Genomic DNA, 13,854 nt, shown 5'->3' with positions numbered 1-13,854 from the left:
TGCACACACATGCATGCATACACATACATATACACGTGCACACATGCACATACACGTGCACATGCACACACAAAACACACACGCATAATCTTTCTCCATGAACTCCCAAATAGGCTCACACCTCAGGCATAAGGCAACTCTGCCTAGAGGAAGTCCAATTTTATAGGCTATGCTCTAACCCCAAAGGGGTAAAATGCAGATCCAGTAAAAAACATTGTCTCCTTGGAAGAGCTGCTATGGCCCACCTATCCTGTAGCTGTGAGCCGTGAAATTAATCATGTTCCTCCCTCTTCACTGAGCTTCCAGGACCCTCTGGTAGTTTTTTTCTTGGTTGTTGTTGTTTTTGTTGTTGTTTTTTTAAGATTTATTTATTTATTTGAGTGAAAGGGAGAGCGAGCGAGCACATACATGCGGGGGAGTGGGGCAGAGGAGAATCTCAAGCAGACTTTGCACTGAGCTCAGCACCTGATGTGGGGTTTGATCCCACAGCCCTGAGATTGTGACCTGAGCCGAAATCCAGAGTCCCACGCTTAACTGACTGAGCCACCCAGGAGCCCCAGGACTCTCAGGCTGAAGGGAGATGGTTGATCATAATAACTGTACTAGCCCTGGTGTTCCTTTTTTTCTCTAGTAATTTCATTTCCTACACTTATTTCTGTAACTATATTGTTCTTTGAGGATGACGAGAGTGAGGCAGAAAAAGAAACAAATAGCTGGCACAAGCTGAAGTTTCTGCCTCAAACATTACCTTGATTGTACCTTCCAAGTGTGTGGCGTGCAGAGGCTAATTTGTGCAGAATTCATGGTGTGGGTCTTCAGTGAGCATGTATGCCATGCAAGGCACAGCTGTCAGGGCAGTCCAGTGGGGGAGGGAGGTGTCTTACATTTCCATTGCTATACAACAAATTGCCACAGATTTAACTGCTTAAAATGACATACATGCTTCATTTCACAGTTTCTGAGTAGAATCTAAGCACATCTTAGCCAGGTCCTCTGCTTGTGGTCTCCCAGGGCTACCATCAAAGTGTCAGTGGGTTGCAGTCCTTTCTAGAGGCTCTGGGGGAACTCCTCCTCCAAGTTCTCTTGATTGTTGGGAGAGGTCATTACCTTGTAGATGTAGGATTGGGGCACTGGCTTTCTCCCAGGTGTCAGTTGGAGGCCACCTATAGTCTTTGCCACCGAGACCCACCCCCACCCCCCACATACAATACTTCAACAAGCCAGAAGGAACATCTCTAGGGTGAGTCTACTAGCATGACAACATCTTAGGTGGTGGTGGTGGTGGTGATGATGATGATGATGATGATGATGATGATGAAGAAGATGATGATAATTATCATGGAGTTATGATATCCCATCACATTTGCTATATTCTGTTGGTTGGAAGCAAGTCACAGCATGAGTCTACACTTGAAGGGAGGGATCACACGAAACGGTGAGTCAAGGATTATGGGAGAAAACATTGGAATCTATTTCCAGAGGAGCTTATAATATAAATATAATAAATTATAGTTTCTGGCTTTAAGGAGCGTTCCATTGAATTGAGCAAACAAGATGCATAAATACATAGTAATACAAATAGAAATATTATGATCTCTAGGCTACAGCAATCACATCAGCTTATGAGATCATGAACATTTTCCGAAGGGGTGCACCTGGGCTGGCATCTGTAGGCAGGAGAAATTTTGTGGGAAGAGAGTCCCTAAAGATAGGCTGGGACCAGATTTTGTTGAGTGTTAAGTGCCAGGATTTTGAAATCTACCTCATAAGCCTATGCTTCCAACCATGTAGTAAGGGGCGCTGTACCAGGAGTTGATATTCAAACCAGGTAAGCAAGGCCCTTCATGGAGCATTGGTTTTACTAGAATACTTTCCTGGGAGGGAAACACATTATTTTTTAGATTAGAGGAAGTGTCATGGAGTAGAATGCAAAATTGAAATTTATTTTTCTCAAGATTTGAGACTCCACATCATTTTTCCTCCTGCTCTGGTGGAAATTTTCGAGAAGGAGCAGTCCTAAGTCACTGCTTATCAGAGCAGCCATTACAGAGGGAGGTGTGGGGAATGAGGACCCAGAGACACATGCCCGTGGTGGACGGGGGACAGAAGAAGGGCCCTTGAACAGCTGTGGGTGCCTGGGTGGCTCATTGGGTTAAGCCTCTGCCTTTAGCTCAGGTCATAATCTCAGAGTCCTGGGATCGAGTCCCGCATCTGGCTCTCTGCTCAGCAAGGAGCCTGCTTCCCCCTGTCTCTCTGCCTACTTGGATCTTTCTCTCAGTCAAATAAATAAAATCTTAAAAATAAATAAATAAATAAATAAATAAAGGAAGCTTCCAAAGTCTCCGTAGGCTAACCTGCACAGTTTCTTACCTGTGTGAGAGAGAGAAACAAGTTGACAACTGATAGTGGAAACACTTAGGGCACAAACAAGTTAGACATGTGGGGACTTTCTTCTCCTGGGGTTAGGGCTACTTCAGCAGAGAGAAAGGGAACGTTCTACCTGTCTTGGACTCTCCTTTGTCGTTGCAGAGAGGCAAGTACCAAAGATTTAGTCCAGTGGCTGGCAGACCAAATCCACTGGGAGCTATGCAGTGGTATTTACATTTTTAAAACAGAAAAACAGAAAAAGAAGACTAAAATGTCTTGACACAGGAAAATCATACAAAATTCAAATTTCAATGGTTACAAATACAGTCGAGTTAAAACACAGTGTAGGCACTCCCCTATGCATTGTGTATGGCTGCTTTCAGGGTACAAGGGCAGAGCTGAGAAGTTACAACAAAGAACAAGGGCCAACAAAACCTAAAATCTTTCTGGCCCTTTGCAGAAAATGCTTTCCAGGCTTAGAACCTTTACGAGCGGGGTGGCTCCAGTGGACACTAACCCTGCCCCATGTGACTCTGCACCCTTTGCTTTGTCTTCTGCTATGTTGCCTGGCTACACGTATGTGTCCCAAACTGCTCTGTGAGGTGGTGATAGGAACATCACCTATTTCTGTTCTGCATGGAACAGAAAATGTTCTGTAATAAATCAAATCCTGGGTTGTTGTTGTTGTTGTTGTTGTTTTAAGGATAAAATGATTTTGCTACTGGAAATGTTCTCTGATCTTTAAATATGATTTGTGACCTTCCAGATTGGGGAGATATATTTTAGCCCTTCCCAAACTCATTCCACCACTCAGTAATTCCTTTTAAGGAATACTATGTTTATTTCCTAGTGTTTCACACAACGCGGGTTCATCAGTGCTACTCCACTTTACTGGGTATCAAGCAATTAATTCTCTTCTAATCTACTAGGAGCAAGTAAGTCCCCCTTCCTGTTGCAGCGCCCTTGATCATCCACTCCCCTCTTGGGACACATGAATTTACTGGAGCAATTGTGCATGTCACCCCTTCCCTCACCAGGGACGTGCTCCCTCTTTCACACACACACCCCCCCCGCCTCCAGTCTGATCTCATTCTCTTCCCTTCACACGCATCTCCCCCTCACGAAATGGGAAGATAGCAATTTTTAAGCTGCAAGTTATAATCCAGCAATGGGTCATGAAATTGATTTAGAGGGTCAGTGACCATCATTTAATAAATAGTAAAATCAAATGGTAAAATAGGCTACAAAGTATCAGAGCACATTGCAATAGTACTTGGTGAAATTTTTGTATGGGTTCCTGGGTCACAACATAAAATGTATTTCTTCCTTTGGGCCATGGTTAAAAATGTTTGCAAGCCACTGTGCTGAGATGCTAACAAAATCGAGGAACATAGCAAAGTCTTCTAGCTAACATTTGATTAGCAAAAATGTTGCATCTGTCCCACGATTAATTCTTCTCAGGCATTTCCACCCCAGGGTATCCATTTTAAATTGCAAACATAAGGACCCAAGGACTGCATCCTTTGATTAACCTCTAGATCTGCTACCCCTCACTGTCTGTGGGACTCATTTCCCTACAGAGGCTGCATAAATATTTGATGTTGATAATGAAATGAAATGAAAAGTTAATAGGACAAGCTCTCCAGTTTCTACTACCACTGTCTATTAAAGGACCGGGAGTAGCCCTCAATGCCATGTCCACTTCTGCAGGATCTTTCAGAGCCCTCTGTACACACCATCTAGGATGACCCAAAGGGCAGGTCTCCCTTCATCAGCAGAACAGGCACACCCACGTTTCCAGCCTCTTCCCCAGCCAGCCATAGCCTTCCCTCATTTCCACTCTCAGCTCTGCCCCCCTTTGCCAGCCTCTACTCTGGCCACCGTCCAGGAATCCTCATGCCTCTGCATACGCTGTTGCTCCCTTTGCTTCCCAGCTTCTCCCTCCACACTTTCCTCGTGCTGAAATCCCTCTTACCTGTCAAAGTACATGTTGCATAAACATTTCTGAATCCCGAACATAGGCAGCCACTTGCATTAATTTTCATGGCCCCCTGGGACTCTGTTCGTGCAGTTGTGCAGAAGGAGTGACCCCGAATTCTTAATTTTCATACGTCTATCACCTCCCCCTGCCCATTGGCTTCTCCAGGACAAAGGCTGTGTTTTATTTCTCTCTGAATTTTCCATCCCCGGCATGGTGTGGCTCAAAGTAGGGGCTGACAGTGTTTTAATTATAAATGAAAAGGAAGAGGTGGGATGAAATATCAGAGGGAAGCACAGTTTTCTTACAGGATACCCCATGTTCCTTTCTCCCCCCGCCTCCAGTCCCTCTCTAGCCCCCAGGACAAAGCTGCCGGGCAGGCTGCAGAATCTTCGGGTCTGCTTGTGGAACGGAGGTCAGCTCCACCCGTGCATTCCAAGTTATCTTGGGCCCAGAGCTGATGCAGCTGCCTCTTCTGCATGGACTAACCCTCCTCAGATTTACCGTTGGGCCATTCCGTATGCAAGGGAGAAGTTTTGAATGCTCATAGAACTCTAACGTGACTACGGGCCTAGTACCCCTAGTAGTAGATGATTAGTGACTTATAGAATGAGCCCAAATACGAGCTTTATAACAGCTGTGAATATTGAGAACCGCTGAATTGAGAGGTTTTCTTCTGTGTCTCCTGTGATCTTTTCTGTTGAGATCCCACTCTCTTCCACACCCTCCTTCCACCCCGCACCGTGCATTTAATGACAGCCTTTGCTTTGCCCCAGTACGAGGACTCCAGTTCTCTCATCCCCAGCCCACCGGGACGACCTGCAGCATTTCATGCCACTGTTGCTCGGGGCCATGCCTTCTCTAGGGACAGAGCTGCCAGAGGTTGAACGAGAGTCCATGGGAGCCGCCCAGCATCCAAGCTTGCTGAAGATGGGAAGTGGGTGAACCATGTGTTTGGCTTCCACCAGGAAATCCATGCAGAACTCTAGAAACATTTACCTTAACCACGTAAACTCCAGAGGAGAGAAGGAAAATAAATAAGACCCCTAGGAAAGTGCTGGAATGTGAAGGGAAAGTCACCTGTGGCCTTTATTCTCTTTGGGATCTGTGGGTTTCAAAGAAGCAGAACTGAGATTATTAAATTTAGTTGTGAGTTTGCCCGCACCAGGCACAGAGCTCAAGAGGCTCCAAAGAGGAGTGGATCATACTTGATGGAGGCTGACAATGAATTCCTCTTAATTAAACTTGACCCAGGGGCACCTGAGTGGCTCAGTCAGTTAAGCGTCTGCCTTTGGCTCAGATGATGATTCCAGGGTCCTGGGATCAAGCCCCACGTCAGGCTCTCTGCTCAATGGGTAGTTTGCTTCTTCCTCTGTCCCCTCCCCCTTCACTCATGCCTGCTCTCTCTCTCTCTCAAATAAATAAAATCTAAAAAACAAATAAATAAACTTGACCCAGTGGGCAACCACCATGTGCAGGGACTGTACTTAGCTATGGGGCCTGGAAGGCCACTAATATCTGAGTGTTGCAGACACTGCAGGGCAGTAACTCCAATGCTCATCTCCTTCTTTCCAGGCACTCTTGCACCTGGTGACCCTCAGCCACTTGAAGGCAACGCTTTCCCTCTCACTGCCCAGCCCAGAAGTCAGAGTCTCGTCACTGTCACCTCTGTCCCTCTCACTTCCCTCAAAACCTCAAGATTTCACTCCCTGGATATTTTTAAATCCTTCCTTCTTCGGTGGAAATTTCTAGTTCCGTTGTGCGACTAGCCAGCCCTGGGCAACCTGGCCTTTGCCTAACTCTCTGGCCTCAGCCTTCTCACACCCCCGTCTGACTTGTGCTCGGGGCCCTGCCGGCTGGCCTGTGGGGCTCTAGCAGAACTGCAGTGGGGAATGTAAGCACAGGCAAGTGGCAAACGGGACGGCACCTGTAACATATATGAAAATGCAACAATTCTCATGCATGTGACATATATATAAACAGCTATCATAGATCAGGAAGCAGAGCATGAGCTGTCCAAAAAGAATATATATATATATATATATATACACACACATATATGTGTGTATATATATATATATATATATATAAACAGGCATTCTAAAGAAGAAAAATATAATATATGTAGGGAGAATAAACATAAGGGGGAAAAGCCCAACCTCAATAGTAACAGAAGAAATACAAATTAAAACAACAACATATTTTCTGCCTTTGTAGGTGAAGGAAGGAGAGAATGAAGATCTTTCCTAGGCAGCTGGAGAAGTACAAATTGGCAAAGATTTCTCGTGGGAAACTTTGCTGTGTGAAAAAAAAGTCTTTAAAAAAATGTGTGTAACAGTGACAAAGCAATTCCACCGGTACAAATTTATCCTAAGGAAATACTTAGTAGATTGAGAATTTTTCTCAATCTACAATTGGGAATGTGTAACAGTGTGGTTTTTAATGGATAATATATGGAAATTATCCAAAGTTCCAACAACTGGGTTTTTTTAAGAAAATTTCATATAATACACTGTATACATCTATTTAAAAGGGAAGTATGGAAGCATAATTGTTAACAAGAGACAGATGTTTATTGGTAAATTTTTAAGAGAAAGGAGTTTATAAAAACATGACAGGATTTTTTATTTAAAAACTGTACATGCAGAGAATGTCAGGGAGATCTCTCTCTCTCTCATGTTCTCTCTCTCAAGTAAATTAAAAATATTTAAAAAAATAATAAAATGCCAGGGAGAGTATATACCAAACTATAAATACCGGTTATATCTGGAATAAACTTGCTGGTGAGGAAATTTTGGGGAAACTGTTCTACATTTTTCCATCTTTGAACAGTAAAAATGATTTGTCTTTATAATAAGAAGTTGTTTAAAAATAACTCAAACAAAATTGCCAAACTTAGAGTTATTTATTGTTGAAGGCAAAGACTGGAGCAACTTAATTTTTAAAATAAAGACAGCAATTTAGTTCAATCCAGAAGACATTTACTGATCTAAAAGGCGAGCATGGCTGTATGCAGGTGTGGGGAGCACTGCGTTAAAATGGTAATTCACATAGTTGCTTAAATAAACCTTGTTAAATTCCAAATTATAAAAATTTGTTTGATTTACGAATTTTGACCATCATGCCAAAGCTTTTTCAGTGTTGACAAAGTCAGGTGCTATAACGAAAATGCTTTTAAAGCTTAAATGACACAGTTACATGAGTCTACACGTGTCAAGACCAATGCATTTAAGATTGGCACATTTTGCAATATGCAAGGATTCCTCTAAAACGTGAAGGCAGAAGAATAAAGACATTCATAAAAATGACATAAAATATTTCACATTTTTTGTTTTGAGCTTTTAATGGGTCTCTAATATTGAATCAATTGGAAGCTGAACAAAGAGGACTTCCTCTTCTGACTGATGGAGTCATTGGTGTCAGAAAAACCTCCCACTGAAACAATGACTATTTAAAGGCATTGGGGAAGAACCAAGGCAGCCACGTTTCCTTAACAAAGCACAGTTCTCACTAACTGAAAATCCTATAGAGAAGGGAATGCATTGATAGGAGACGGACATTCTGTGCACAAACACCTCTTAAGGCACTTTCTGTCCCCTGTGCTGTGTTTGCATGGGGCTAGATACTGAGAAACAAAGAAGAAAGAAACTTTGGAGTGGGAAAAACTAAGCAGATATTTTGATTTCTGCAAATGCTAAAGAGAGAGAGAGAGAGAGGGAAGGGTTGAGAACACACAAAGAAGAAGGAGCCCTGATGAACCTCTAAGCTTTTGTTGAAACTCTTGAAGGACACAACTTATAAGTAGAGAAAAACAGAAGTAGACTTGACTCCACCAGACCCAGATGATATGCCAATACTCTGTCTGCCTTCTAGAAGTAAACAACATCTTCTGGAAAAAAATAACATCATCTGGAGCTTCTATTCTTTTTCATACCTTTTGGTATTCAATAAAAAATGGATAGGCATAAAAATATTGATAGGCATAACAGGAAATAGAAAGAAATCATTGAAAAATAAAAGACAAAAATCCCAGAAAATTGACACCCAGAATCCTGTAGATATGTGAGTTATCAAATACTAACTTTAAGATAATATACAATACATACAAAAAGAAAACTAATGGAAAATGAAGAATTTCACCAGATAATTGGAATCTATGAAAAAGTCAAATGGAAATCCTAGAACTGGAAAATGCAGTAAATGATACTAAGTATTCAACAGATGGTTTTAGCAGCATGTTAGATATCAAAGAACAATGAACTAGTTTAACAGAAAGTTGGCCAACAAAAAAATATCTGTATTGTACCACAAACAGAAAACAACCGGGGAGGGGGGGATGGAAAATAGGAATACAGAAAAGAGCAAAAGAGACTCAGGGAGCATATAACTGATGTTCAGAAATGGGGAAAAAAAAGAATGAGAATAGGGCACCTGGGTGGCTCAGTCACTTAAGCCTCTGCCTTCTGCTCAGATCATGATCCCAGGGTCTGGGACGGAACCCTGCATCAGGCTCTCTGCTCAGCAGTGAGTCTGCTTCTCCCTCTGCTGCTCCCCTCGATCCCCCCACTTATGCTCTCTCTCTCTCTCGCTGTCTCTCAAATAAATAAATAAAATCTTTGAAAAAAAGAAAAGAATAAGAATAAGTAAGACATAATATTTGAAGAGACCGGCAAAGAAATTTCCAAAACTGATTAAAAAAAAAAAAAAGAAGAAGAAGAAGCAGCAGCAGCAGCTAGGTTCAAGAAACTCAATGAGCCCTAAGTAGGATAAATACAAAGGAAACCACACCTTGGCACAGATAATTAAGTTGCTGAAAACCAAAGACAAGGCAAAAATCCTCAAAGCTGTCAGAGAAAAAAGATACATTACCTACAAAAAGTCTTAAGTCTATTTTTTAAACAGAAATGATGGGATCCAGAAAATAAAATGAACAAACAAAAAAACAAACACAGTGCAAACATAACATCTGCCAGGGAAATACTGAAAACTTTCCCCTGAGACTGGGAGTAAGAAAAGAATATATCTGCTTTCACCACTTATTTTTATCATTGAACTGGAAGTCCTAGCCAATGCAAAAAATGGGAAAAGGAAAGGTTAGAAACAGGAAGACTTGGAAGAAAGATGTAAAAGATGACATGACTGTAGACCTTATTCCCAGAGGATCTAGAGAAGCAGACAGAGAGATTGACACAAATCCAGGACTAAGGCACAGGACAGACAGGCTAGAAGTCCATTTACCACCAGTAATTTATAATATGGCTTAGACACCAGTCTGATGACGCTGGGTTCTTTCTGAGCAATTAAACACTCCAGCTGTGACATTAGCTCAGGAGCATCTGAAGACTCTTCCTAGGGGAAGGACACTATTAGCAATTTTTAAAAGCCGTGAGGCAGCTCAATGTGTGTAACCAACCCAGAGCCCTTAGGCATTCAGAGTCCAGGCCATGGTCACCCCAGACAGTCCAAGAGGAAATCGATGAGCCTTTAATACCGCAGGAGCCTGGGCCCATGTGAGGCAAGTATGTTAAGCCCTTTCGGGAGCTGATGTTCCTGAAGGTCTGATTTGCACTCAGCCCATACTGAGAGTATTGGTCACTGAAAGGAGTAAGTTGGCTTGTGATCCTTATCTGAACATCCATACCTCATCCGAGTATTCACCGCATAGGAAGAAAAGTGAAAAGCAGTTTCTTTACTGCCCAAATAAAGACAATTTGAATGCATTCCGTTGTTGAGTCTTATTTTGTTCACATGGCTAGCAAATGTGTGTCTTTTGAGATACATGTGTCATCTCCTAAAGATCAGACTGGGTAGTCTTTGCATCTAGGAAGTTCTACTTCCTAATATAGTACCTGTGTATGTGGGTATGGTGGATATGTTCCAAGCATACACTTAGCTTAAAAGATTGACCCACAGCTATTGCTAGTAGAGAATTTTATTAATAATATTGGTCATTCCCATTTCAGGTATATACCATATGCTTCCCTCAGAAGGGTTAGGATGAGCATCAAAATACCAGTGCTTGAGCTGAAATCTAGACTGACTCTGAACTTGGGACAATGACCTCAATGACAGGTGGGTAAACAGCGGGCAGAGACAAGTGCCCAACATCTCACTCACATTCATCTCACTCATGATCAAGAGGGGCCTAGTGCATCTGAAAACCACAGATAAGCCAAGTATAGACAGTGCTGGTGCATGGCTTGGAGTGTGGGCAGTGGATGGTCCCTAGAAAAGTCTGTGTTTATTTCAGTTTTTTTTTTTTTTGGAAGCTTAATGTGTAATATGTATATCATGAAGTCCATAAGTCTTGACCTGAATTTTTAAAACGTGAATGCATTAATATATTTACCACCCAGATTAAGAACATTTGCATTCCAGAAGCCTCCCTTGTGGCCCAAACTCTGTATTCATTGAAAAACTCCTCATTTTATGAATTTGACTACACTAGGTACCTCTATAAGTGGAGTCATACAGTATTTGTCCTTTTGTGACTGACCTCTTTTACTTAGAATAATGTCTTTGAGGTTCATCCACACTGTAGCACGTATCAGAATTTCCTTCCTTTTTAAAGCTAATATTCCAGTATGTGTATATCCTATTTCATTTATCCATTCCTCTGTCAATGGACATTTGGGGTTGTTTCTACCTTTTGGCTGCCATGGATCATACCGTTATGAACATGGGTATACAAATAACTCTTTGAGACCCTGCTTGAAATCCCTTTAGGTAGTATATACTGAGAAGTCAAATTGTTGGATCATATGTATAATAAAAATTGTATTTTTAACTTTTCAAGGTGCTGCCATGCTGTTTTCCACAGGAGCTGCACCATTTTTCATTCCCACCAACAGTGTACGAGTGTTCCAATTTCTCCACATTCTTGCCAACACTTGTTTTTTTCTTTCTTTCTTTCTTTCTTTTTTTTCTTTTTTTAGATAATAATGATCCTAGTGGGTGTGAGGTGGTATTTCATTGTGGTTCTGCTGGACTTCTTAACCCGCGCACCCACCATAAGACCCAGCCCCAGGAAATGGCCTGCCATGCTAGCATCCCAGCCAGGCCTCCTGAGAAGAGTCTGAACAGAGAGGGAGAGAGGACACTTCCTAGAACTAATAGTTCCCAATATGGACATTTGTTGAGCTGAATTGTTTGTCAACTCTACATACTATGTCTGTCATACACAGTGAAGGTATAGACCTGTGGGGAGCAGGGAGAAGTCATCAACCAAGATGATTTGCTGAGTACTTGATTCCGGGAGGTGAGCACTGTTGCTGTTTCTCATCACTGGTGCAGATGACAGGAGACATCTGGCAGGAGATTATGCAGCTGGAGAGCTCTTTCCCTTTCATATGTGTGTATGGGCAGGGGGACAATTGTGGCTCTGGCACAGAACAGTAGGGCGGAAATGAAACCAGACCCAGCCAACACCCAGACTAGAGTGGAGGGGGGAGGCCCGAGAAGGGAAACAGAAATGACACGTGTGAAACATAAACCTCCCTCATAAAATACATCAGTCATGCCAGACTGTCTCATGTGTGCAGCACAGACCATCTGAGCTCAAAGTCTTGAAACACCGGCTCCTTCAGACCTGTGTGCACCAAGTCCGGAGAGAGACCGATCTAACAGTAACTCCACAGACTCGTGTGTCTCAAAGAGAGGACCATTTGCTGGCTTTTCTAGGAACTCCCGAGTTTACAAAATGCCATCCAATCCTGCCAAGACCTTCCTATGACTAACTTCAGCCCCTAACACCTTGTTAAGTGCCCCTTCCTCCCTTCCAATCCTCCCTTTAGAGAGGCTCCTAAGCTCCCCAGGATATGTATTCTCCCTTGCTGCAGAATTAATAGACCTAATTTTATTGACTACCTGTGTACTCCAGTGGTCTTGGGCTTCAGGGCAATTCTTAAAGGCTGTAGACAACCCCTAAAGCCAGTTCTCTGTGATGTCATGATTCTGGAAAAGAGCAAAATCAGTCTTTCTGGCTACCTCTCACTTTCTTCCCATACTTATCTCCACCTCTTTCTCCAAACTCCTGGACACCCCAGCCCTTATTCTTTTATTTATGCGAGCTTCTTATAAAAATGAATAATTTAGCATGATGAGAAACTTATCAGGTTGACTTAAGAATAAAGCAATCAAAATCACATTAAAGTTGTATCATGATTTTTCCCTAAGACTCATTAAGGAGCCATGAGAAAATCAGTATACCAACCTCTTGTGAAATTCCGGTATAATGTTTAACAGATTTTCTGCCTTCGGATACCTTCCTCACCATTAATTTTCTTTCCCTTTACTTTCCATTTAATTTCTTTAAGGGGACATCATGAAAAAGTGAAATAAAATGTGCCAGTGGTCCTATACCCACCCCCCCCCTTACACCTTTGCTTCCCAGTTTCTGGCCAGGAGAGAGCTGACTGTGCTTTCCCAAGCCGGGAGGAAGTTGGAAGGGGCTCTCCTCTGCCCACTCCCAATCCCCTCCCTCCAGTCATTCTCCCTGCGCTCTAGAATTTGCTTAACTCGGTGGAGAGAGGACCACACCTTCCCTGGTGGCCTGGAGGGAGGAGCCTAGACCCCTTATTCGTACCTGGCCCCTCCCTTCCCATATACAATGTGGCTTTGGGAGCAGTTTTGCACACCTGGACTCCCTCTCTCCTGGCCAGAGTAGATGGATCTGAAGGAGGTAAATGAAGAGTTTCACCTGAGAGAGAGAAGCTTGGCCTTGCTACATGCAAATTCAGGAGGTATTGGTGGCCATTCCAGGCTGGAAACAGGGGAAGAGAACCCAAAGCCAAAGGGAGGAATGAGGTGGAGGCTCAGAGAAAAACAGTGAAGATAGCCATTCAGAATCCTAATGGAGTTCCAGGGTCCTGTGCCTTCTGAGTCGTCATGGCTTTTCTTTCTTTCTTTTTTAAAATATTTTTTAAAGATTTTTTTATGTATTTATTTGACACACAGAGAGAGATAGTGAGAGAGAGCACAAGCAGGGGGAGCGGTAGGCAGAGGCAGAGGTGGGACTCGATTCCAGGACCCAAGGATCATGACCTGCCTGAACCAAAGACGGATGCTTAACAGCTAAGCCACCCAGGCGCCCCCACCCATGGCTTTCCTTTTCTTGGCATCCAGGAGCTTCTGCAGTGTCCTTCTATTGAAATTAAGGTTTTGCTCAAGCTGATTCCCATGGGTTCCTGTAACTCACAACAAAAAGAGCCCGAGGAAGGTGTCAGTTTCCTGCCTCTTTTGTTGGAAGAAGGGAACACATTCATCCCCCCTCCCCCACCCAGTAACTGTACCAGCTCCCTTGGTGTGGTCTTTCAGCCTCTTAAGCTGAGTTAGCCCCCCTTGGCTCCTTGATCCTCAAGTCTCCGGACATGTTTCTGTCGTGGCCTTGAGTTCTTCATCCTGTGGCCACTCATAAGCCTGTACTAAGACATCTTATTCAAGAGCAAGGGTTGGGTCACCCGTTACAGACTCCTCCTTCCTCATTATCATTGTCATGTCGACTGGGGTCC

The sequence above is a fragment of the Martes martes genome, assembly GCF_963455335.1.
Source record: "Martes martes genome assembly, chromosome: 11".
NCBI classification, from domain to species: domain Eukaryota; kingdom Metazoa; phylum Chordata; class Mammalia; order Carnivora; family Mustelidae; genus Martes; species Martes martes.
Note: the sequence above shows the minus strand (reverse complement) of the source record.